General features: G+C 39.8%; 1 pseudogene; it reads right to left on the bottom strand.

The window, feature by feature from the left end:
• Positions 1 to 2,435: 2,435 nt before the first annotated feature.
• On the bottom strand, positions 2,436 to 24,261 carry LOC118656512 (annotated as a pseudogene).
• Positions 24,262 to 25,929: the final 1,668 nt, after the last annotated feature.

Here is a 25,929-nt window from a genome sequence, read left to right as displayed (position 1 = left end):
TGATTCATTTCCTTTTAACATTTCTCTTTTTCTTTTTATCATGTACACAACCTTTATAAATTTTATACTTTCAAACCAGCCTTTAAACCTTCTTTCTATGTTCTTTAGAAATGCATAACTATGCCTTAGATCTTCTATTCCAAACAGGCCTTTTTTAGTTTTCTTTTACAGTTGAGGTATGTACCACTCCTGACATGGGCATGGTCACGCAGGCCTGCAAGATAGTATACAGGCTGCCAACTGTTAACTGTCTCTTAATAGAGACCAAAACCTGATGGGTATTCTTCTTTGTCCAGTTGGGTATCTGCCCTCTTGGCAGCCAGACACCCTTTACTTTTGGAGTTCACCCCACATAGTCCCCTTCCAGGACAGCTAACACATAGCTATAGCAATGTTCCTCAGTGTGGGAGACTGGACATTTGCCAGTTATAGCTACATTTAAACCTGTAAGAGAATTGAAGGTTAATACAACATATCAATACAATGAAACATAATATTGGCATCATGGCCTATTCAGGTAGCCAAATCCTCCGCTACTAAACATGAGATATGGCAGGGCTATACAAACATTTTAGGGAGGTGACTAAAGTCCACTCTTTGACCTTTCTATATAAGGTAAAATTGTCCTTGTCTTTCTGAAGCCATGTTTATGAAGATGCAGGCATCATCTGAGTCTATTATACAATTTTCTGCAGGTATAGTCCTTTTCAAGTTGGGGTGAGTCCTGGGGTCATGAACTTCTTTACCCACACCGAGTCCCCAGGCTGGAAAGGATGTACAGAGTCCGAGGTGGCACTGGCAGGGCATTTCGAACAAGCTTATGGGTGGCTTGTAATTTCTGTAAGCGATCACGTCCAAGTAAGGGGTACAGGCATTCTGGCATGACTAGAAACGAATGAGTTACCGTGTTCTTTCTGAGGTCCACAGTCCTCTTTGATGTCCAAGGAAAAAGGCAGTTTGTCTGGTGGCTTTTAGAACTGGTGTCTTTTTAGATGTTACTGGTCCCATTGGCTCTGTCAAGACTGAATAGGCTGCTCCAGAATACACCAGGAAACTAACCGGGGGTTTTATTTATCTTACAAATATTTATATCTAAGTAGATATATAAATATCAAATAAACATTTACATTTATACCTTTTCAGTGAACAAGTACTTTTACAGTCTTGGGAATTTTGGCAGATAACAGAAACACTGCCCAAGTCCCCTGATGGGGGCCTGACAAGAACAGATGTGGGGGCCTTTGGCTGGGGGGTATAAAGTCTTCATTCTTCCTCTCTCGGCACTGCTAAGGACAGGATCATTGGAGAGGTCTCTTAACCCAGGCAAGGCTGTGCTGAGCCATCTGGGGTAAAAGTGGTTTCTGCTTCCATTTTGGCTAAAACGTCTCTGCCCATTAGAGGGACCAGGTCAACTGGAAAATATAGGAATTCATGAACCACCTGATGGCCGCCTAACTGACATCGGCGGAGGTGGCAGAACAGTCTGCAGCTGTGGTACCGTACCGGTAGCTCTAATAATGGTGACTTCCTGTCCTGAGAGGGGAGCTACCTTCTGAGTCACTACCGAGTGCCCTGCTGCTGTATCAATCATAAAGTTCACAGTCTGGCCCCCGATCTTCATTTTGACCATTGGCTCATGGGGGCCCAGTTGGAAAAAGCCCAGTCTGTGCTAGTCAGAGTCAGCTGTTGCCAGTCCGAGGAGGTCTGCCTCAGGCGGCTCTGGCCAATAGCGGCTGGGTGGTTTGGATGGCCTTGCCAGCTTCTTCTGGCCTTTACTCTGTCCCTTCTTACACACGCAGAACTGGATCCAAGGCAGCGAGGTTTGAGCAATTTTAAAATTCCTTAACATACATTTTATCATTCATGTTGCAGGGAGGGTTGGCTCCTCCTGAATAAAGGAACTAATCAAAATAAGGCTTATTTTCTAACTTCATTTGTCCCTGGGTGTGGACAACGAATGACACTAATCAGATTGACATAAACGATTTAACCTTTGTTTAGGGAGGCAAATGCAAAGCATTTACTCCCAAGTGTCATTGGTTTAGGGAAGATAGGATTTCTGCTCAGTTTCCCTATTTTACTTGTCCCAGCTTACTGGTCTATCATGCATTTAATTTTCTTAAAATGTATTCTGGCACAGGAGAAAGTTGTTTTGCTGTACACAGGTAGCTTAACCCCTATATAACTGGGCTTGGACCTCTGCCCAGCAAACTGCAGTCTGTAAGTTCAATATGCAGCCTCCGGTTTTTCTAACCCAAGGAGGTTTCGGCCAGTCTCTGAGTCAGACTCCTCCTCTCTTGGAGAATTTCAAAGTCCTGATGGCTCCCAGGTCCAGGGAGAGTACCTTTTTGTTAACCCTTAGGGCCCTGCTTTTTGCCTTTTTACCAGTTCCCTTTGTGGCAGAGCAGCAACCAGGCCTCTTTCAAGGGAGTGCACTAGAGGGGGTTATCAGCCCCTCCTGTGAGCCAGCTGCTCCGCCTAGGGTCTCCCAGGGGCCCAGCAAGAGAGCGTCCCCGAGCAAATCCCAGAAGCCACTGCCGTTTTTGCAGTGGTATGGACTCAAGCAGGGATTCACTGGATGTAGCCGGCAGCGAAGTGCTCGCTGGCTTCTGCCTGCAGCTGCTCGCACCCGCAAGCTCTGCCCCGCAGCACGCGCTGCACTGTCAGCTCCAGCACCTCGGCATTCTCCAGCTTAGCCTGCACCTCGGTGCCCGCCAGCAGCTGCTGCAGCTCCTGTAGGCTCTCCTTGACTGCGCGCACGCCTCTTCTCCACCAGGGGCTTCTGGGCCTTGCGGGCAGCTCAGGCATTCAGCCCCCTCTTCTTTGACCTGGCTCTCAGGGGCTGAGTCTGCCTGGCAAACAGTTCTAAATCAGCAGGGGGGGCTGCAGATTCTAGCTTGGTTCCTCCTCCGCTTTTCTAGCGGGAGTTTAATTGTTTTGTTTTTTATTCTTAGAAACCTTAATCCTTTAATGATTACCAAAAGTGAACATTCAGCAATTTTAGATTAATATTTATGAACATATTTTAAATGTACTTTTACTCTTAAGATATATATAGACCTTTTGTGATAAAACTAAGAACAGGTATCGGTCTGATTCAGCATTGGAGGGGTTAAAAGAATAAACCAGGGCAGAGAAAGACTGTGCTTACAGTTATTTTTTGTAACCTTGAAGTTCATTGATAAGACCTGTTAGGTTTGCAGCCAGCAGCACAACTGCCAACCCTCCCACCCCACTTCTCTCAGCCCAGGCTGCTTTTCCTCACAGATTTTTTTCTCTTTTACTCTTTTATAAGCAATCTCAGAACTAAGCAATCTTGGAATTACAGCGATTTACAACCCAGGTAAGAGCAACTGATAGACAGAAATTTATATTAACTAAGTGGGCTGATTCCTTCTGTAATGGTGAGCAAAAGACTCTGAGAACTGCTAGAGATTCTTGCAGCCCATCGCGGGTCCAGTCCAAACGTTCAGCCAGATGAATTAACAGAAATGCAAAATAAATCAAAGTAACTTTCACTTCACACAGACTAGTAATGAGCAGCCAAAATAGATAAACACTTATTCACACTCTCAGTAGACTAGCCCAGACTGGAGCTGAGCAGATAAACAAAACAATGCCCAACTTCCCAGACGGGGGTGGGGGCACTCCTGGCACCCATGTCCCAGAACAGAATTCTTGACCAAGGTTTTGGTGAGAACTTACCGGAGGAGTTAAGACTGCGTCCAGTCCCCCCTCTCGGTAGCAAATTGGCTAGTTCCACACAAACAAACAGCTGTTCACTCATGCTTCCTCAATGTTTTAGCATTCATTTTAATTTCACAATCTCTATTGTATTCCTTTAAAAAAAAATTTTTTTTTTAACATGTAATTAAGAACAGCAGGTTTACTTTGTCCCGACCTCATGATGATCGGTGAAGAGAGACAGACAAGGGAGGGGTGACCTGTTTTCACAGATTTTCACTCAGGTACCCGCCTGACCAAAGTTGTGGAGCCACACAAAGGAGAGGAGAGGGCAGGCCCCCTCCCTCCATACTCGCACACTTTCACCAGACATTCATTCAGCAAAGGCATTTAGCTACCACAACACACAGTTTTTCCCAATTCAATCCGAATCAGCATTTCTCAATCAGTAACATTTTTTAAGAATAAACTTCAAAAATGCAAGACATAAGTTTGTTTTTTTTTTATCATTTGAATTCAGTAAGCTTCAAGGTCCCAAGTTCCCAGCGGTTCTGGAAAACCACACCTGAGGCTGGCAAGCATGTTTGGCCCAGCCCTTGACTTTAAAACGACCATAATGCTTAAAGGAGTAGTTTGAGTCTGTCCCATAACGTCCGTCCAGTAAGTCCACAGAAAACAGAAAAAAAAACACAAACCCAGACAAATACAGTCTTCCAACTCTATGGAAGTAAAACCAAAACAACCTTCCGATTCCATGGAAGCAAAACTACAGATTAGACGATGGCCATGCACCACTCGTCTCAGATTGAGGGGTTTCTCGGCCCCTCCAGATGGAGGATCGGGGCGTCCCCCGCCTCCTCCCGCCCGTGGACCCCCAGTGCGTCCACCTAGGCCTTTACAGGCAATACAGATTTCAGAAGTGAGCTCACACAGGATAGAACACATAGAATAGAATAGACAACACATAGACACTTACCGCGGTCAGTCAGACTCTCTGGCTCGGGGTTCCTCGGGGGTCTTGGGGGTCCCGGGCGAGCCCCCAAATGTTATGCCCAGATTTCAAGATCCCCCAAGACAGACCACTAGGGAGCCGAGTATGATGCAAAAACATAGAGTCATTTATTCAAGCCCGGGACTTGCCCCCCCCCCCCCCCCCCGCTTCCATTACTGGATGCAAGAGAGAGCCCTGAGTCTCAAGGGAACAAAGAATTTATAGGGCTTGGGGTCGGGGGTGGGTGCACACTCTGACCACTGATTTGGCCGATTCTGGTTGGTTGAGTGAGGGCCGGGGGCTAGTGACGCAAGGGCAGGGTGCAGCTAGGGTCTGGTTACACAAAGACGGGGGGTGGCTAGCATACTCTTGGCCTTGGGCTAGTTTCCCCCGCTTTCCCATTGGCTGAGATAAGGGCAGGCTGAGTAACTGATACATTCTGTGGCTTTCCTGGGAGAGGAGTTAGAGACACAGCTATCAGGTCCGTTCTGTCCCTTCATTCACAGATCATTTCGTCTGAATATCTAAGGATCTGAATCATACTCTATATCTTTAAGCACTTACATAAGGTTGGATTGATTGTTCTAATCAGACAATTTTTGTTATTGTTAATCCTTACCTAAGGATGTTTTTTCCACTGATTTTTAGACAGAGTAGAAGTGAGTGGGGGAACTGAGAGAGGGAAACATCAATGTGAGAGAGACACACTGACTGGCTGCCTCTTGAATAACCCCCAACTAGGGCAAGGGATCGAGCCTGCAACCCAGATACATGCCCTTGACCAGAATCAAACTCAGGACCCTTCAGTACTAGGGCCCACACTCCAACCACTGTGCCAAGCCAGCTAGGGCTAATCAGACACTTTTTAAAGCAGTGGTTTAATAACTTTGTATTTAAACCTTTAATTTCAGACATATTTGCATCATTCATCAATTTCTTAATATCAGCAATTGAAAAATTTTGCCAAGTTTTCTTCACATGGCATTCTACATGTACCATTGAAAGATTTATGCCAGCTTAGCTAAAAAATTTAAAATGTCTTAGTTCTCTACACAGTTTTCCTCACATGTTGCAATAGCTTATAGTTAGGCTCTAGCTTATAGTTTTGGTTTTGTTATTATTATGTGTTGTTGTTTTTTTGCATAGTGGTATTTTACATTCTTTGGCATAACCAAACTATAAGGAAATTAAAAGACTCATTAACTACAAGAAGTTTAGACTACTAGCAACACATGACATCACCTTCTATCATCTGATAGAAGGCTTCCTGAAGAAACTTTCATGTAAAGGAAACTGTAAATAGAGTTCTAATGCTATATCCTGTCTGACATCATTGGAACCACTTCACAGTCAAATTTCTAGCTCATCTGAAGTTTGCTATGACACATAGTTATTAAAAACCACATCCTGGAAAGTGTTATGGGAAAATAAGCTAGAATCAAAAAATGTTCACTGCAACAATTCTGTATCTAGACAAGTAAGACACGCTATAAATTGTTTAGTGAATGGTTTAATAAAATGTTTTAATTGTGGGTTAAGTCCAGCACTGACCAGTTACTCTTGCATGGTCATAAGTAAAATGATTAGAATGAAATCCTAGAACCTCTCCTGTAGGTATAAACTGTGATGTCTCTGGAAATTACTTCACACGAAGAATGTGGATGAACAAGCTCAATCTGATAAAATATGGAATTAAATATGTGATTCCTAAGTGGCATATTATTTTATAAGCCACTCAATTTTATATTGAATAAAATCCTTTGATTGGTGATACAAATCATGTTACACACATGATGACAGAATGTTACAATTCAAATAAGTATCTTCAAATTAGTTTATTTAATAAATATTATGTAAGTACTTTTTATGTTTGTAGCACTAAGCTGTATGCTGAGAAGGATAAGAAAAAGAAATCCTTTCTCTTCAGCACATCTGTATTTCAACAGGCACATGTCACTTAAAATTTACCAGATTCAATAGGAACTTATTATGTAGACCAATAAAGTTGCTCTCTCTCTAAACTGTCCCATTTCTGCCATTAACAACCATGCTCAATTTCAATGATTCCTTTCTTCCTACTTTGCGGTAGCATATATTTTGTTAATCAATGTTTCTCTATTTCCTCCTGCCAACAGTCTATCTCTCCCTTTCTATCCTATCCAAAGCCTTTAAAATATCACACTTTTGATAAGATTATCAGTTTTGGAATTTTTGTATTTAATTTCTTGCTTACCCAATTAACCAAAGAAAGATCTTACCCGCTTTATTTCTTCTTCTTATTTCCTTGTTTGAGGACCTCTGACTTGCCTGTAAAATTAGATGCAGAATCTCAGCGACTGCTCACCACCTTACTTCTACCCCATCCTACTCTCCCTGGGCTTCTCACTGTTTCTTATACTCACTCAGACCTTTTGTTCATTCTGGTCTCAAGATCTCAAATCAGTCTCCATGCACAACTACCTAAAGCTTACCCACCCTTCAGAGCACAACTCAAGCTTCATTCCTTCTCCTTTCTGGCCTTAGCAGTCCATGTTGACTTTCCCCTTCTCTGAATCAATGTCATTTAGATGATCTCTCTATGTCAGGAAAACCATTTACATATAGTACTTAATACTTAGTAAATGAATAACACCCAGTTTCTAAACACAAGTACTTTATAATCTGTAAGTTTTTTAAGTAAAGTTCCAATTTTCCAACGTTCCAAGATAAAGACTGGGTTTCAACTTTTGTTGACTTTTAGAGAGATAACTTGAAAAATGTTAAGACTCAAAGTGGGGTCATTATAATTCACATTCTCACCTTACATAAAATTGAAATATTGAGGTTGGAATTTAAAGGATCCAACAAACCCTCCTTATCTTAAATTTTACTCTTCTTTTCTACAATGTGTTCTTTGCAGTTCTTTCCTTCATTCTGCTCAAATTAAAATGTCAGCCAAATGGTTAAATAAGAGGAGGCATTTGCAGGACTCAAACAAACAAGCAAACAAACAAACTCGTATTTCCCAGCCTGGATTGTGATCAACGTAACAGTCAGGGCTACCTACATAATACTAATAGTCCACCTTTAAATTCGTGAGTACTTGTGTCACAATTGTCACAAATGTTTTAATATCAGTTCAACTAAAAAAGGGTACCCAAATCTCTAAGACTCTATTAATATACATAACATGGAGAACTGTAGCATTTGGTGGATTGAAATTTAATATAATCATCAGTAGCAGCAGTATAGTTAGTCCACCACTTCCATTCTTGTGACTACACAGAGAGGACAAATGTGGCACTAACCTAGGAGTGAAACATAACAGAATACACTTTAAAGAGGGCAAATTTGAGTGTTGGAACCTAAAATACTAGTAAAGTCCCTTTATTTTGACATGAAGGTGGGTGAGTTGTTACCAAGAAACAGTTTCTCTGAACTATCCAGGTTACTAAGCTATGATCTCTTGGCTTCAACTCCAACCAACTGTACTCTGTTTTGTGATACTGGAGCTGGGATGCTACACACTTCTCCTCTGTTGGCTTGTTCTCTGTTAGACTCTGCCGATAGGAGGCACTAAGGGCAGACCAGAAGGCTTTCTGGTGACATCAGCAGCAGCAGCAGCAGCAGCAGCAGCAGCAGCAGCAGCACTGCTCATCTGGACAGCAGCATTTTTTCCAGCAGCAGTCTGCAGTCTTTCCAGCATTCACAGAATCTGTGAATCCCGTCAGATTTCAACACCAGCTGTGCTGAATCCCCTCCTCAGAGGGTTTTCGCTCTGAGCTTCTAGAACAAGGTGAGGAGTGCTTCCTCTTCAGAGGTCTGGACCCCAGCTCCAGCTCACTCTGAGCTCCTCAAGCACCTGTACTCACTGGCAGGGCTCTTTAGTGAGAGGTGTAACCCCCAGTACCACAGGGTCTGCCCTGCAAGCTTCTAACTCGTGGTAATCTCAACTTCTTCCTTTCTCCCCAACCTTAGGTGTCAAACTGCTTACAAGTGATTACATTTGTGGTTACTCAGTGATTTCTTTTTGCATTTTTAGTTCCCCAATACCTTGTTAATAATTCTTTATGTTAAACTAGAGGCCCGGTGCACAAAAATTTGTGCACTCAGGGGGTCCCTCAGCCCGGCCTATGCCCTCTTGCAGTGTGGGACCCCTTGGAGGATGTCCACCCCAGTGGGGACCCTCACCCCATGGAGGTTTGGCCAGCCTGAGTGAGGGGCTGATGGCTGTTTTCAGGCTGGCCACAGCCCCTTCAGGGTGGGGGTCTCCACTGGGGTGCCTGGCCAGTCTGAGTGAGGGGCTGAGGGCCATTTTCAGGCTGGCCAAACACCCTGGCAATGTAAGCTCCTAGCCTCTCCTTTTTTTCTTTTTCTTTTTTTTATTCTGGGATTTATTTACCTTTTATAATTGAAACTTTGTTGCCTTTATCAGAGGCCTCCGGAAAGCTTGGCTTTCTCTATCGCCAGGGGCAACCCACTCCTACTCGCTCCATCTCCATGGCCACCGCTGGCTGAAAGCAGGTATCTGGGGTTTATTTACCTTCTATAATTGAAACTTTGTTGCCTTCAGTGGAGCTCAGAGCCAGGCTGTGGCAGGCGGGGAGCCTTAGCTTCCTCCATCACTGGAGCAAGCAAGCCTCCTGCTCGCTCCAGCTCTGTGGCTGCTGGCCGCCATCTCGGTTGGGTTAATTTGCATATAGTCACTCTGATTGGCTGGTGGGCATGGCTTAAGGTGTAGCAAAAGTACAGTCAATTTGCATATTTGTCTTTTATTAATATAGGATACTCTTTGTTAAATAAATTGGGTTGTTTTTGTCTCCTGATTGGATTCTGACCAATACAGAAATAAACTCCACCCATAAACACAAAATGCAAAGCCATTGCTCTTGATCAAACTTACAGAGGGAACAGAATGAATCAAGCAAGGCCTTCATTTATTAACAAAACAGAGAAAAACAAGGGCCATGAGTTACTCAGAAAAAAAATACAGCATGAACTATAAAGTCCAATGTGAACAGATAGATTAATAACCCTGTAGAAAGAAGAGATATATTGGGAAACAGGAGAGGATTTATAAATAATTATACCCAGCACTCTTTAAAAGATGTGAAAAGATATCGCTGTCATATTTTTAAAAAGTTGTTACAAAAAGAGGAAACATAAGAAAATAAAGGGTTCTTAATGATGAAAGCTTCCATAAGTGTAATTAAAAATGTTTTTCTTCAGTTTTTAAAAATATTTTAAAAATTATTTCAGAGAGCAAGGGAGAGGGAGAGAGAGTCAGAAACATGAATGATGAGAGAGATTTATCAGCTGCCTCCTGCATGCCCCCTATTGGGGATCGTGCCCACAACCCTGGCATGTGGCCTGACCTGGAATCAAACCGTGACCTCCTGGTTCATAGGTCAACGCTCAACCACTGAGTCATGCCAGCCGGGACCAGAGTGTAATTTTTAAAAAGTAATCAGTACTTAGAATATACTTATCTAAATTTTATAACCTAGCAAAATTTCAGAACACCAAAGGTTAAAAATAAAGGACCATTCTAAAATCACCTGGAGTCTAAAACAAATCACCTAAAGTAATGAGGTTTGGACTTCATTATGAATGAGGGAGCCATCCCAGAATTAGAAGGAAAGCACATACCACCAAGAAGAATATTTAAGAGAAGAAAATGGATCCCATTAACCACACTTTGTGAATAAGAAGCTGACTGATCTTAGCAGTAAAATGAAGTCAACTACATACACTTGTCATTAACTACAAATTATTTGATCTCTCTTAACCATAGTATAATATGGAAAATATAATAACTGTCTCATAGCTCTCCAAATGTGTTATGTTCTAAGCACATAAAACTAAAGCAAAAGTTATAAAAATATGTATTTCAAATGTCAAAGCAGAAGAGTAATGCCTCATATGATAAACCACATTCTATAGTTCTATTATATACATGTATACAAAATCAGAGATATAGTAGAAATTTACATATAACTGTAAAAAGCCATTTATGTTCATATAATATTTATATACATCTATATACTTTTGACTGTACTTTAATAATCTCACTCTATTTCCAAAACCAGTTTGTCTTTAAGTAAAAAAGGTCTTTTAATTTCTATTTTACTAAAAATAAATAAATTGATCAAGGGCGGGGGGGAAAAAAAAGGAGACATATGTAATACTCTTTGTAATACTTTAAGCAATAAAAAAACAAAAAAAGAAGTTAGAAAAATAATAATATGAAGTGATATGAAAAAATAGCAGTTTCAAAACATAATAGAGAACTGAAATGCATACCTATGTCACAATATACATTTACATACTGTATATGAGGCCTCTAAAATAATAAGAAATATAAAAAAATAAATAAATAAAAAATAAATAAATAAATAAAAAAAAATAAATAAATTGAATCTTAAAGGAGAAGCTTGTTACTTGTTTAAATACATGTTTTAATTATAATAGTAGAAACAACATTGGAAACATGATATCTTGACTCCCAATTCAATACTTTTCATAAAGTTTGTGCTCTATTATTATTAGTTGTAGTTATCATTTCAGTTTGGGATTTTTTGCCTAAAAGATAAATTTCGAAGAACCAAGATGGCGGCATAGGTTAACGCCGGAGTTTGCTGCTTTGAACAACTACTTCAAAAGTGAAACCAAAAAACAGAAGGGACATCACCCAGAACCACAGGAACGCTGGCTGAGTGGAAGTCCTACAACTAGGAGGAAAGAGAAACGCATACGGACACTCAGAGGAGGCGCAGTGCTGAAGTCAAATTCTGAGGTGCGGAGTGCGCGGAGCGGGCTGGCGGCGGAGGGCGCGGTTGGCGTTTTCAATCAGGAGGGAGTCGCAGACTCTGAGCTCCAGATCCGGGCGAGTCTTTAGGGACCCAGACTCAAACAGGAGAAGCGGGACTGTCTGGCTTCGGTCAGAGCGAGTGCAGCTTTCTCTCTGAGCTTTGCAGCGGGTGCTGGGACTCAGAGAGGCAGAGCCCCTGGGGACAGGACTGAGAGCCGCCATAACTGCTCTCTCCGGCCCACCCTGTTGATCCTGTTCTACCCGCCCCGCCCAAGCCCTGCACACAGGCATTTGCCGGATAGCCTCAGGCAAAGGCTAGATTAGCACCTCCCTAGAGGACAGAAGTTCTCTCACTACTGACACAGCTGATTCTCATAGCCACTTGGCCTAGAGGTCAAACCCTCCCTGGAATTAGCTACAACAATCAAGATTTAACTATAAGACTGCAAACAAAGACCACTAGGAGGTGCACCAAGGAAGCATAACAAAATGCGGAGACAAAGAAACAGGACAAAATTGTCAATGGAAGATATAGAGTTCAGAACCACACTTTTAAGGTCTCTTAAGAACTGTCTAGAAGCCGCCGATAAATGTAGTGAGATCCTCAAGAAATCTAATGAGACCCTCGATCTTATATTGGGGAACCAACTAGAAATTAAGCATACACGGACTGAAATAACGAATATTATACAGACTCCCGACAGCAGACCAGAGGAGCGCAAGAATCAAGTCAATGATTTGAAATGCGAGGAAGCAAAAAACACCCAACCGGAAAAGCAAAATGAAAAAAGAATCCAAAAATGCGAGGATAGTGTAAGGAGCCTCTGGGACAGCTTCAAGCGTACCAACATCAGAATTATAGGGGTGCCAGAAGATGAGAGAGAGCAAGATATTGAAAACCTATTTGAAGAAATAATGACAGAAAACTTCCCCCACCTGGTGAAAGAAATGGACTTACAGGTCCAAGAAGCGCGGAGAACCCCAAACAAAAGGAATCCAAAGAGGACCACACCAAGACACATCATCATTAAAATGCCAAGAGCAAAAGATAAAGAGAGAATCTTAAAAACAGCAAGAGAAAGAAACTCAGTTACCTACAAGGGAATACCCATATGACTGTCAGCTGATTTCTCAACAGAAACTTTGCAGGCCAGAAGGGAGTGGCAAGAAATATTCAAAGTGATGAATACCAAGAACCTACAACCAAGATTACTTTATCCAGCAAAGCTATCATTCAGAATTGAAGGTCAGATAAAGAGCTTCACAGATAAGGAAAAGCTAAAGGAGTTCATCACCACCAAACCAGGATTATATGAAATGCTGAAAGGTATCCTTTAAGAAGAGGAAGAAGGAGAAAAAGGTAAAGATACAAATTATGAACAACAAATATGCGTCTATCAACAAGTGAATCTAAGAATCAAGTGAATAAATAATCTGATGAACAGAATGAACTGTTGATTATAATAGAATCAGGGACATAGAAAGGGAATGGACTGACTATTCCTGGGGGGGAAAGGGGTGTGGGAGATGCGGGAAGAGACTGGACAAAAATCGTGCACCTATGGATGAGGACAGTGGGTGGGGAGTGAGGGCGGAGGGTGGGGCGGGAACTGGGAGGAGGGGAGTTATGGGGGGGAAAAAGAGCAACAAATGTAATAATCTGAACAATAAAGATTTAATTAAAAAAAAAAAAAAGATAAATTTCACTATAGTGTCATAATTGAAACCATGGTAGTAGACAGGATTACCAGGGAGAATGCACTAAATACAAAAAGTGGGGGTAGATTTCATGATCCACAGGAAGACCAGAATTTAAAGAAAAGGCAGAATAGTCTGCAAATGGAGAAGAAATGGCCAGAGAAATAGGAAACAAACCATGGGAGTAAGTGTACTTCACAGAAGACAGTTAGGAAGATTTCATTGAACAAGTAAAGTGGCCCAAAGGGTTCAGTTTTGTTAAAAGGAAATGTGTATTGGTTTTAGAAACAAAAACGTCATTGGTGTTTTGAGCAAGAGAAATTCCAATGGAGTGGCAGGAACAGAAGGCAGACTGTTTTGAATTGAAGAGTGATTTGAAGGGAAGGTTAATTTGGAGAATCATTGTTGATAAGAATTTTGTGTGTGAAGAAAGATGAGAAGCAGCTAGAGCAGTGGTTCTCAACCTTCCTAATGCCGCGACCCTCTAATACAGTTCTTCATGTTGTGGTGACCCCCAACCATAAAATTATTTTCGTTGCTACTTCATAACTGTAATTTTGCTACTATTATGAATCGTAATGTAAATATCTGATATGCAGGATGTATTTTCATTGTTACAAATTGAACATAATTAAAGCATAGTGATTAATCACAAAAACAATATGTAATTATATATGTGTTTTCCGATGGTCTTGGGCGAGCCCTGTGAAAGGGTCGTTCGAACCCCAAAGGGGTCGCGATCCACAGGTTGAGAACTGCTGAGCTAGAGGAGAGTGTTTTTCATGGGAGATTTATCTTGGTGTTTTGTTTGAAGATGGTAGAAACTGAACATATTTAAATGTTGATAAGAACAAACCAACAAAAAGGTTAAAGACACAGGAAAGAAAAGTAAAAGTCAGTAAACTGAGGTCTCTGAATAAGGAGGCATCCAGAATATAGTTTTTTGAGGACACTTTATATAGGAGGATGAAATCATTTCCACATGCAGGAGGGAAGGAAGGAAGAATGGTAAGGATGCCTGGAAGTGTGTGGACTTTATGGGGAAGGGAGTTTGCCTAAGTACTTTATTAATATTGAGATGTAATAGGCAATTAAAGATTTTGAATCCAATGGAGACTGCAGAAAATGGAAACAATAACTTACTTGGAAAACCCAGAAGGACTCTTAGGCAGCATCAAAACTTGAGTTATATTTGAGGAATGTGAATTTATAGTGCTATTAAGCCATATACATAGTTTTGTAATTTATCTTCCATAGCAATAAGCAAATAAGTAGTTGGTATAAGACCAAAATCTAAAAAAGAAGAAGGAGGAGGAGGAGGAGGAGGAGAAGTAGGAGGAGGAGGAGGAGGAGGAGGAGGAGGAGGAGAAGAAGAAGAAGAAGAAGAAGAAGAAGAAGAAGAAGAAGAAGAAGAAGAAGAAGAAGAAGAAGAAGAAGAAGAAGAAACCAGACTGACTCCCTATTGACATGTGCAAAACCATGTGCAAGTCAGGGAAATTGGAAGGACTTCAAAAATATCACTATAGTTCCTGGTAAGGAAAACTGGTCCAACTACTAAGAAGCCGGTTTACACATGTTAGACATGCTTCAAGCTATTAGAATCTCATTTATGTAACCATTCTGAACTGAACTGGAAACTTACATCTATAATTACCAGAGTGGCCCTATGATCACATAAAAAGGTTGAAAAAAAGTGCCCTTTCTTCATAATAAATTATGAAACTTATAAGTGCCCTGATAAAATCCAACAACGCACTGTGCTTTGCAAATAAGGACGTTTCTAAGGTCATGAGTCAAACAGATTAACTGGTTCCACTCCTTAATGCCTTAGATTTTTCAGATTCTTTACGTTTGACAGAACTTTTTAAAAAATTTGATCTTAACAAAGAAGCTGTTTTTAAAATTTAGCACAGAATTTAACACTATTTTTAGCATTTTCATGATTTCACACAGTTGTTAGCTCCCTCTTTACACCTCATTAAACTTCCAAGATAATAACCTCTCCTGGATTTCCACTTTACCTGGCTGTTCGTTCTTCTATTTGATTCAGCTTATTTTTCTGTTCCATAAATTTTGAGATTCTTCTCTACATTTACTTCCTATTAAACTCATTCAATCACATGCTTACAAATACTATTGCTGATTGCTCCCCCTGGAATCTTGGAGGGATATTCAAGTTGATTATATAGTTTGAATATTTCATTTAAATAGCATGGAGAATAAGCATGAAATGTTTTGAATTAACAAAACATGATGAGTATACATGTGTTAATTATATTATACTAGAGGCCTTATGCACAAAATTTGTGCACGGGAGGTGGGGGGGCCTCCCCTCAGCCCAGTCTGCACAGTCTCCAATCCAGGACCCCTCAGGGGATGTCTGACTGCCGGTTTAGGCCCGATCCCTGGAATGGGCCTAAACCGGCAGTCAGACATTCCTCTCACAATCCAGGACCACTGGCTCCTAACTGCTCACCTGCCTGCCTGCCTGATCACTACTAACTACCCCCCCACCCCCACTGGCCTGGTCATCCCTAACTACCCCCTCTGCTGGCCTGGTCACCCCCAACTGCCCCCCTGCTGGCCTAGTTGCCCCATGCAGCATGCTGTTCGGTCATTTGGTCGCCCCTCACTGCCTCCCCTGCCAGCCTGGTTGCCCCACACAGCCCGCTGCTCAGGAGTTTGGTGGTCCCTCACTAAACCTGGTCACCCCATGCAGCCTGTTCGGTCATCTGTTCGGTTGTTTCATTTGCAACGGTCCCTTAGGCTTTTATATATATGGATTATTTATTCTAGGACTTGAAAAAATGCCTAAGTGTAATCTTTTTAAAAATGAGCTGCCTCTACTAGGAATTTTAAAATGTATTATGCATTAGTTGATTCCTTCCCTGTGTTAATGTCTTTTGAAGTTTCCTTTCTCTATATAAAGACAAATTAATACTGCTATGCTGTGCAACCTGGTTTCCCCCTTAGACTGACAGACTTCTTCCATAGACTTCTAGAAATGTTGTTGAGAACTTAACATTAGTCTTCAGCTTCTTTGAGAATTGCTTCTGCTGAAGAAACCTGCCTTATCCAAGTTCAAGTCTCCTTCCCTGGGTAGACCACATTCAACCATTTATTGACAAATGAGTATAATGACCCTGTCTCCTTCCCACAACTCAGACCAGTATAATGGGCCATTCCAGCTTCACAGTTCCCTGCAGGGTCGTCTGAGGCATTATTGTGATGGCACCAGAGCCCACTTCTCCCCTCTTCTCAGGCCTACTTCATTCCTTACAGTTCACATGTGGTGAGCCCAAGAGCATTTCGTAATAAACTACTTCCTTGCTAATCTACATTGTGCAGCCTGCCTCCCATGGAAGCCACTATGCCAAGGGATAGTATAGCATGTTGGAAAAGGAACAGATGATTGAAATTGATAGGTGCTTGTTTTAATCCTAGCTCTGTACCAATTCTCCAACTTGGACTACCTGAATCTTAATAAGACTTTCCTCATATAATTTTTTGAGAATGTTTTTAAGTTCTCAATAGCTATACAATAATGATGCTGACATTAATGATTATAATTATTATTGCCATTATTAAAATCAGGAATTATCACAGAATTCAGAAAGAGCCATAATTGTCCCAAACTTTCTCTTCCCTCCCTCCCTTCCTTCCTTCCTTCCTTCCTTCCTTCCTTCCTTCCTTCCTTCCTTCCTCCTTCCTTCCATCCTTCCTCCCTTTCTTACTTCCTTCCTTCTTTCTTCCCTCCTTCCCTCCCTCCTTCCCTCCCTCCTTCCTCCCTCCATCTCTCCTTCTCTCCTTCCTTCCTTTCCTCCCTTCCTTCCTTCCTTTCTTCTTTCTTTTCTTCCTTTCTACCTTCCTTCCTTTCCCCCCTTTATCCTCCCTCCCTCCCACCTTCCCTTCTTCCTTCACTGAAATCATATGTGGAACCCTAATATGTAACCTCTAAAGGAAACAAGCAGAGATCTAGAATTCTCCATAACACACTATTAAAACCTCCAAACTGGAGGCACTTTAAGGACTGGATCTGATAACTCCAAAAGCACAAACTCATAATGACACAACGTCATGGTACAAGCCAGACATTATTAGCATTTGGCTTCTGAAGGATTCTTCTACAATCACAAGCTACCATGAGAAAATAAACATATATCTTAGCAGGGGAATATGAAACTGTTGAAACGTCTATAAGCATTTCAGTGTATTCCTTAGCTCACCATTGTTAAACTTCCTTTTTGAGAGGAAAATATAAATCACCTTTTTATGTGAGTCATCAATTTCACTTTTTTAGTTAACTAAATCCCTTTCTTGGAATCCAATATGAACAAATAGTGGTTAGCTTTGTTTTTGTAGCTTTAAAATCTTGACAATATTAAAAGATTGCAGGTCTTTGTTTCCCTTAAATGAGTTAAGGTTTTTGTATTGACTGTCTACTTTGCATCAACTGCTTTTCCTATGATACTTAGCCTTACAAGGGTCTTTTTAGGTTGATTAGCCTATTTTAGAATGCAGAGAGTATGTCTCAGCGGTCAACTAACTATCCCAAGTTAAAGAAGAAAAAGCTAGGATTTGAGCTTTTGACACCAAGTTTTACACCATCTTCACTGTACTCCTTTGCTTCATAAATTAAATACGACTATCCATATGAATTAAGAAAAAAAGGATTTACATTCTGAAACAAAACCTTAAAAATTCTGGATTATTATGACTGGAGATTATAGTTGGAGATCTAAATAGATTTGTGATTGCTTCTTTGTTAGTATTTGCTATTTTAAGGACTGTGGTAATTAAAAACGAAAACTTGTTGGGCAATATTATGTTACTCACAATGTTTCTCTACTTGCAGTCCTGTGTGAATTAATGTATGTAAAGTTTGGGAGTTTCTTGCGTGTGCAGGTATTAATGCTATCAAGTAATCCAGACATATTGCTCAACTTCCCAGGTGTAACGATGAGCTGTCAGGTGTAGTGTGAACACACTCTATTTTATATATTATGATATGTTTGACCTTTAAATGGGAAAATTCTTATGAAGTCACTGTTTCCAGACATGCCGAAGTAACTTCTACTGAACGTAACTCTCTCACCATACACAACTCTAACACTGGGCAGAATATATGTTGGCAACTGTTTTTATATCATGTATGATTGTGATTCCTAAGAAAAGAGTTACAGGAAAGGTGAGGTCCACATTCTTTAAGGTTTCTCCCTAAAAATATCCTTATTTTTTAGACCAGAGTCTGGGGGGTGGGGGGGGCGGGCGGAGCAGAAGCCAATTGGAGAGTTTGACTTCACTGAGCTGGATGGTAGAAGCTGGAGTTCAGGCCAGATGAAAAGTATTTCAAAAAAGGAAACTGCCTGCTGGTGTGGCTCAGTGGTTGATTGTTGACCTATGAACCAGGAGGTCACCATTTGATTCCAGGTCAGGGCACATGCCCAGGTTGTGGGCTCAATCTCCAGTTGGGGGCATGCATGAGACAGCCAATCAATGATTCTCTCTCGTAATGGATGTTTCTATCTCTTTGTCCCTCCTCCTTTCTCTCTGAGATCAATTATATATAAAAGGAAACTCTGAAGATAGCCCTCAAAGTCTCTGTGGGGTTTTATTTCCCTCAGATCTTATGCTGAGACCTGAATTTTGCATGCACACAGGACTCCATGAAGTCCAGCAGGAAGGGGCAATGACGGGCAGACAGCTGAAAGTAAGGACCAGTAGTCAACAATCCGTAAAAGTTGAGTATTTTAATTAGTCAGAGCAAAGAGACCCTACTGAGCATTTAGTTGAGACCTATATTAGTCTGTTCAAACTGCCATAACAAAATACCACAATAAAACTTTACTTTCTCACAGTTTTGGAAGCTAGATGTTCAAGCTCGGTATCCCTGCAAGATGGGTTTCTGGTGAGACTTTTCTTCCCAACTTAAGAGGCTGGCATCTCCTGCGTCTTCACAAGGCCCTTTCTCTGTGTGCCTGCAATGCTGGTGTGTCTTCCTCTCCTTATAAGGATAGTGTTCTTAACGAAAAGCCTCACCTGTATGACCTCATTAACCTTAATTACCTCCTTAAGGCTCTCTCTCCAAATACACATTAGGGGTTAGGGCTTCAACGTATAAATTTTGGAGAGAACACAAATCAGTCCATAACAAAACCACAAAGTAGTTGTGCTATAAAAGAAAGGACTACATGCTAAAAAGCAAGCTTGTCAGACGCAGGATCCCTTGCCAAATTTAAACCAACATTGTTTATGGAAGAAATCAATCCAGGCTCCCTATGGTGTAGCCTCACATGATCTGTAATACAATACAAAGTTACTATATATGCAAAGTACCAGGAAAATGGATTCCATAAACAAGATTAAAAGCAGTAAGTAGATGCAGTTAAGATGACTTTAACTTTGGAATTAGCATACAGAAATTTTAAGCAAGTATTACTAATGTGTTCAAGAATTTAAAGGAAGACGTAGACAAAATAAATGAAGTTATGAAATCCTAGCAGATAAATTTAAACAACAAAACAGAACTAATAAAAATTCTAGAAATGAAAATATAACTTCTAAAATAATAAGGTCACTGGGTGGACTCAGAAGATTATGTGCTATAGAAGTAAAAATTGGTGAACTTTAAGGTAGGTGAATTGAAAGTATGTAACCTAAAAGGCAAAGAGAAACAAAATTAAAAAAAAATAAAGTGAGCAGAGTCTTGGTGACCTGTGGGACAATATGAAACATTTTATATAGGTGTAATTTGAGTTTCATAAGAGGAAAAAAGATATGTTTCTTTGTCATGCATAGCTCATCCAGAAATGACAAGGAAGAGCATGACTCCTGAAATGTAACAAAGGGACAATCCTAGCAGGTGTCTTTCATTCAAGGTACCTATGGTAGAAGTCCTTACATTCTTGTGAATGTATCTGATTTTCCCTGGAACTTTACGACGGTAGGTGTGTGTGTGTGTGTGTGTGTGTGTGTGTGTGTGTGTGTGCGCACGCGCGCTCGCCCATGCCTGCTCCTATTCAATAACACTGGCAGAGTAGTGTGGACACTTAATTAATATTTGTTGAATTAAGCAATCAATAATCTGGAGATGGGGTGGAGTGAAAGCTACAAATGCTGGCATTGAAGCTCCTGAGAAGGGAAGGTAGTAGAGACTCTACGGTCTACTCTACTAAAAGAATCTTGAACAACTAAAATGAATAAACAGGGGCAACTAACTTGTTGGTAAAGATTTAAAGCACACAATCCAAATCTTTTGAATGCCAATCAAAGACATGTGTTTTCAAATTTCAAATGAGTCTTATGAATGAATATTGCAAGTTGAATCATATGCTGTATAACTTTGTATTCAATATGTTTAAAAATGATTAAGGGCAACAAGAGCTAATTCTACGAGCTAAGCATAGAGGGATGCATATTGGTTTGCTTTTCTGTTTCCTCATCTTCCTTAAGAAAAAATTTTTCTTCTGAATTTTGGAGGCCTCTTATTATTTAAAAATCTACTTCTCCTCAAATATAATTAACACTGGCTCTCTTTATAAAAACACCATTATATTAGTTTGCTAGGGCTGCAATGTCAAAGTACCACAGACCACATGGTTAAACAACATAAATTTATTTTCTTGCAATTCTGAGGACTAGAAGTCTGACATCAAGGTGGCAACAGAATTGGTTTCTTCTTAGACCTCTCTACTTGGTGTGGAAAGCTGTCTTCCCCCTCTGTCTTCATATCATCTTCTCTCTGTGTGTGTCTGTGTTCTAATCTCCTTATGACACCAGTTAGGTGGGATTAGGGTCTACCCATATGACCTCATTTTAACTTAATTACTTCTTCATGAACCCAGTCTCCAAATATAATCACATTGTGAAGTACTGGAGTCTTTGACATATGAATTTTAGGGGAACACAATTTAGCCCATACCAACCAGCACTTCATATCCCCAGAAGCACTGATTCAACGCAGGCCTTTAGTACAGTCTTGGTAAGGACTGGTTCACTGTGGACCATGTTAATTGATAGTCTTCTCAGTGTCAGTACAGAAAAGGTGGCCAAGTTTAGCCTCACAGTTATTTTTATTGTTCCTTTCACTGTGGTTTATGAGGGGCAAGGAGGAAAGATGATGCCAAAGTTGGAGTCAGCTAATGAATGTCTTAGTCCATACTTTTGCCCTCTTATTTAACTTCTTCTTATCTTTGATCTTGTTGTGGTTTTGGTAGTTTTTCAAGCGATGTCTGATGTTTGATGCTCATTGAAAAGAAATTTAGATTTCTTTTCCCTTTAAAAATACTTACGTAACAGATCTCTTACTTGTTCCATCTTCCTATATTTTTATCTCCCTTAATGAATGAAGAAGCACAGATCTAATGTGAGTAATTTTGTTGACCAGAGCAATTCTACAGTCAGATTTTAAGTGGCTTCAAAAGACAGTATGTCTGCTTATCATCAAAGAAGAAAGAAGCTTAAAATAGTTATAAACTTTCTTTGTTTAATTTTGCCTCCTCTTCTTGTAACCATCAAAGGAGCAATGTAAAATGTTTCTATCTAAATGGAATTCCTTCTTGTATGAAGATGTTTTATTTAGTTAGCCAGCAAACTCTGACACACTATCCCTAAAGATAATGTTCATTCTTAATAGAACTGCAAATAGAATTTCTTTGTCACTAAGGAGATAGTTCTGAAAGCAAAATTCGTAAGAGCTTTGACCAAGTGCCCATAAGTGCCATAAAAAATCCTTTTGCAAGGATTTGGGTAAATTGAGGGATATGCAGAAAATTCCCCCAAAAGTCTGGTTGCGAAAAAGAATGAGATATTCAGTTAACTTTTGAAACTTGAGGTCTCTTATATTTTGGGTACTCTGCCTTTTTCAGAGCATGGTCTATGGAGCTAATTCCTAGTTCCAATCCTATTTCTAGCACAATAAAGTGGAACTGATAATAACATATAATGCCCAACACAATTGTTGTGAGAGTTAAATCAGTTCGTGTATATGAAGTGTTTAGACTAGTGCCTGGCAATATAATAATTATAATAATAATTTTTGATAACTCAAAAATTAGTTTTTTTCCAGTTCTTTACATCGGGTCTAGTTATCCACTTTTTCATAATCACAATCAAACATGCCACAAAGGTATCTGATTAATTTGCTCTTCTTTACTTTGTCTTATTTTTTGTTTTAATGTGATAGGGTTACCTTATTTTGTATACATTGTCCTAAGGCTAGTATCTCCTAGGTGAGCTTTATGCTAATTATACTGTATGCCTGCACTATATAAGAGGCTGAAAAATATTTATTCTAAAGATTGGGTTAGTAAATTTAGTCCTATTTCAACTTTGCTAGATATGATTTCTGAATTTCTGAGAATGGCTGCTTATATGTGTGTGTGTATGTGTGTGTGCATGCACACTGGCATCTGCACATATATGTGTGTTTGTTTTATATCTGAATAGGACTAAACCAACATCTGTTTATCACTAATAATGTCTTACCTAAAATTATACTAAAGATGTTTGAAAGTTATTATCTCTTTTGGATCTTTGTTTCAAATCATATGCTCAATGATTTTTAATAATAATTTGACATGATTAATTGGTCTTACATGTAGATACTTATAGCTTCAGAACTTAAATTATAAGAACAAAATATAATTTGTGATGCATTTACTAACTGAATTTTTATGTAACTATCAGCATAGTAGCACATCATTTTCCCAGTGCAATGAGTCACTTGTAAACATTATTTAGGAAGAGAAATTTTAATTTTATATATCAATTTTTAACTTATGAAACAATTCAGAATGAGAGCATTCAAAACCTCTATACAGAAAATTAGAAAACATTGCTGAGAGAAGTTTAAGAAGACCTAAATAAATGGAGAACTCTGTTATGATCATGAATTAGATGAATAATGTTAAGATGTCATCTCCCAACCCCAAATAACCTATTTATACAATGCAATTCTAATAAAAGAAATCCCAGGAGCTATTTTTCTTGGTGGAAATTGATAGACTGATTCTAAATTCAATATGGAAATGAAAGGGCCTAGAATACAAAAATATCTGAAATAACAACAAAAAAATGGGGACTTACACTAACAGATGTCAAATTTTACTATAAATTCACAACAATTACGACATATAGATTCAAAATAAATATAACATCAGAGGAAATAAAGTGTCTGAAGCAGATCTCCACATATACAGTGACCCGACATAAAAAAGACGCCACTCCAATTCAGTGACGGGGGTGGGGTGGGGGGAGGAAATATAGTTTTTCCCCCCAATAATTGTACTGGATCAATTGGCTACCATACAGAAAAAAATTAACTTGATTTTTATGTTATACCATACATGAAAATTAGTAACTGCCTTAGTCATCTCAGGCTCCCGTAATGAAAAACCATAGGTTGGGTTGTTTAAACAACAGAAATGTATTTTCTCACAGTTTTAGAGGTTGGGAAGTCCAGGATCAAGGTGCCAGCACATTCGGGAAGACCTGTAGCATGGGCCCATTTCCATACTTCTTTTTCTGTGAAGTGAGTTCCTTGACAAGAAATAATGCTTTGTGCAGTACTGTGATGGTGGATAAGACATTCCGAAAAACCATGAAAGATAGTTTTAGCAGAAGCACTATATGCTGGGAAGGCAAATCTGTATCCAGATGCTAATGATCTGATATTAATCCTGCCACCAGGTAGTTGGCTAATCACCAGGGGAATGGTGCCATATCAGGAATGCAGTGTCAGTCTCTGCTGCTAGCAGATTGGGTATTCACAGGTGGTAGGTCAGTCATAGCCAGGTCAACCTTGGTGAATAGAAGTCCATGTTGGTGAACCCATGCATAACCTCTATCCTTGGCAATATGACCACTTTGTGCATCAGCCCATTGGGCGATGACAGGGGTGGCAGGGGAGAGGGGCTGACTGGTATCTACAGAATGGATTATGCTATCCACTTGATTATTAATATCCTTCTTTGCTGAGGTTACCTTTCTGTGAGCATTTATACAGGAAATAAATATCTTCACATTTATTTTGCCCATTCAGAGAAGTCTATATACTTACCTCTTCCCCAGATTTTCTTGTCACCAATTTTCCAATCATGTTCCTTGCAAATCCCTGAATATCCAGCCATGAATGGGTATCACACATTATATTTAAGAAAACCCAATTTCTATATAAAGACTTAGATAGATTAAAATTAAGCTATGGAGAAAAGAAGTACCACATTAATAAAAATCAAAAGAAAACTGTAATAGCTATATTAATTTCAGACAAAGTAGACTTCAGGACAAAGAAAATTGTCAGTGATCAAGAGGGAGGGACATTGCATTATCATATAGGAGTCAGTTCTCTAAGAAAACAACTAGATCTAAATGACATTTATAGAATATGTCATAGAACAACAGCATAATATACATTCTTTTCTCTAATACTCATGGAAATTCAACAAGAGAGAACATATTCTGGGCTGTGAAACACACCTTAACAAATTTAAAAGAATAAGGATCATACATTAAAAAAGCATTTTAAACATATAAGGACTTTTATAAAATTTAAAAACAATTTGGGAATGGTCTCTGCCCTTAAAAATATTGGAAGTTTAGCAGAAAAGAAGGCATATTTATTACATATTTATTTGAGAAATGTTTATTTAATACCTCATTCTATAGGCCCTGCTGAAATAATGATAAATGAGAAATAATCATTCTCTCACAGAACTTACATAATAGTAGGAAATAAAGGCAAATTAAAAAGCAATAGTGTGATAATTTCTATGCCAAGGTGAATAGTGATATAAAGGAGAGCCATTTAACTCTCTTGGGATTCAGAGATGACATCTTGAAGGCAGTGCTATTTAAGTTAATATCAGAAAATAGAATTCTCTCTAGGTAAAATACAATTCTATCCAGGCAAAAAATGGGAAGCGACAACCAGCAATAATCGTGGCAAAGGCATGCACAAAAGTTAGGTGGCATATAGTGTGTACAAGGAATGGAAAAATTCTTTATATAATTGGGGCATAGATTCAAATTTGATCAGAAATAAAAATGAAAGTAAACTGGGATGACTCCTGAAAAGCTTTTTAAACTCTCATAAAAGAAAAAAAAGATTAAACTTTTTCCCAAGAGCAATGACAAGCCATTGAAAGATTTGAAGCGAAAAGGAGATATGATCATATTTCTATTCCAGGAAAGACGCTGACTGAGGTATGTAGGATGAACTGGAGGAATGTAAGACCATTAGAAGGGAGGACATCAGTTGTTATACTTTGGAAAATATCTATTGCAGTGGTCGGCAAACTGCAGCTCGGGAGCCACATGCGGCTCTTTGGCTCTTCTGCAAAATACCACGTGCGGATGCGCACGTACAGTGCGATTGAAACTTCGTGACCCATGCGCAGAAGTCGGTTTTCGGCCTGGGTGAGTCTATTTTGAAGAAGTGGCGTTAGAAGAAGTGGAGGGTGTCGATCGATTTGGTCGGTTGGTCAACGGGAGATGCGGCACAGGCGGGCCACAGGAGCAGCGCGGAGGAGGCGCACACGATTCATGCAGGAGTTGAGGACTGGAGAGTTGGAAGGGGTTGACCTCAGCGAACGTACCTCAATCAGATTGAGGACGTTTTTAGCAAAGGCCAGCTTAGGAGTACCCTAATTAAGTTAATAACAATGTACCTACCTATATAGTTTAAGTTTAAAAAATTTGGCTCTTGTTAATGGGGGGATGAGGACACATTTGTAATACCTTAACAAATAAAGAAGTTAAAGAAGAA

The sequence above is a fragment of the Myotis myotis genome, unplaced genomic scaffold (assembly GCF_014108235.1).
Source record: "Myotis myotis isolate mMyoMyo1 unplaced genomic scaffold, mMyoMyo1.p scaffold_m19_p_5, whole genome shotgun sequence".
NCBI lineage: Eukaryota > Metazoa > Chordata > Mammalia > Chiroptera > Vespertilionidae > Myotis > Myotis myotis.
This window is presented reverse-complemented; position numbering and strand designations above follow the sequence as displayed.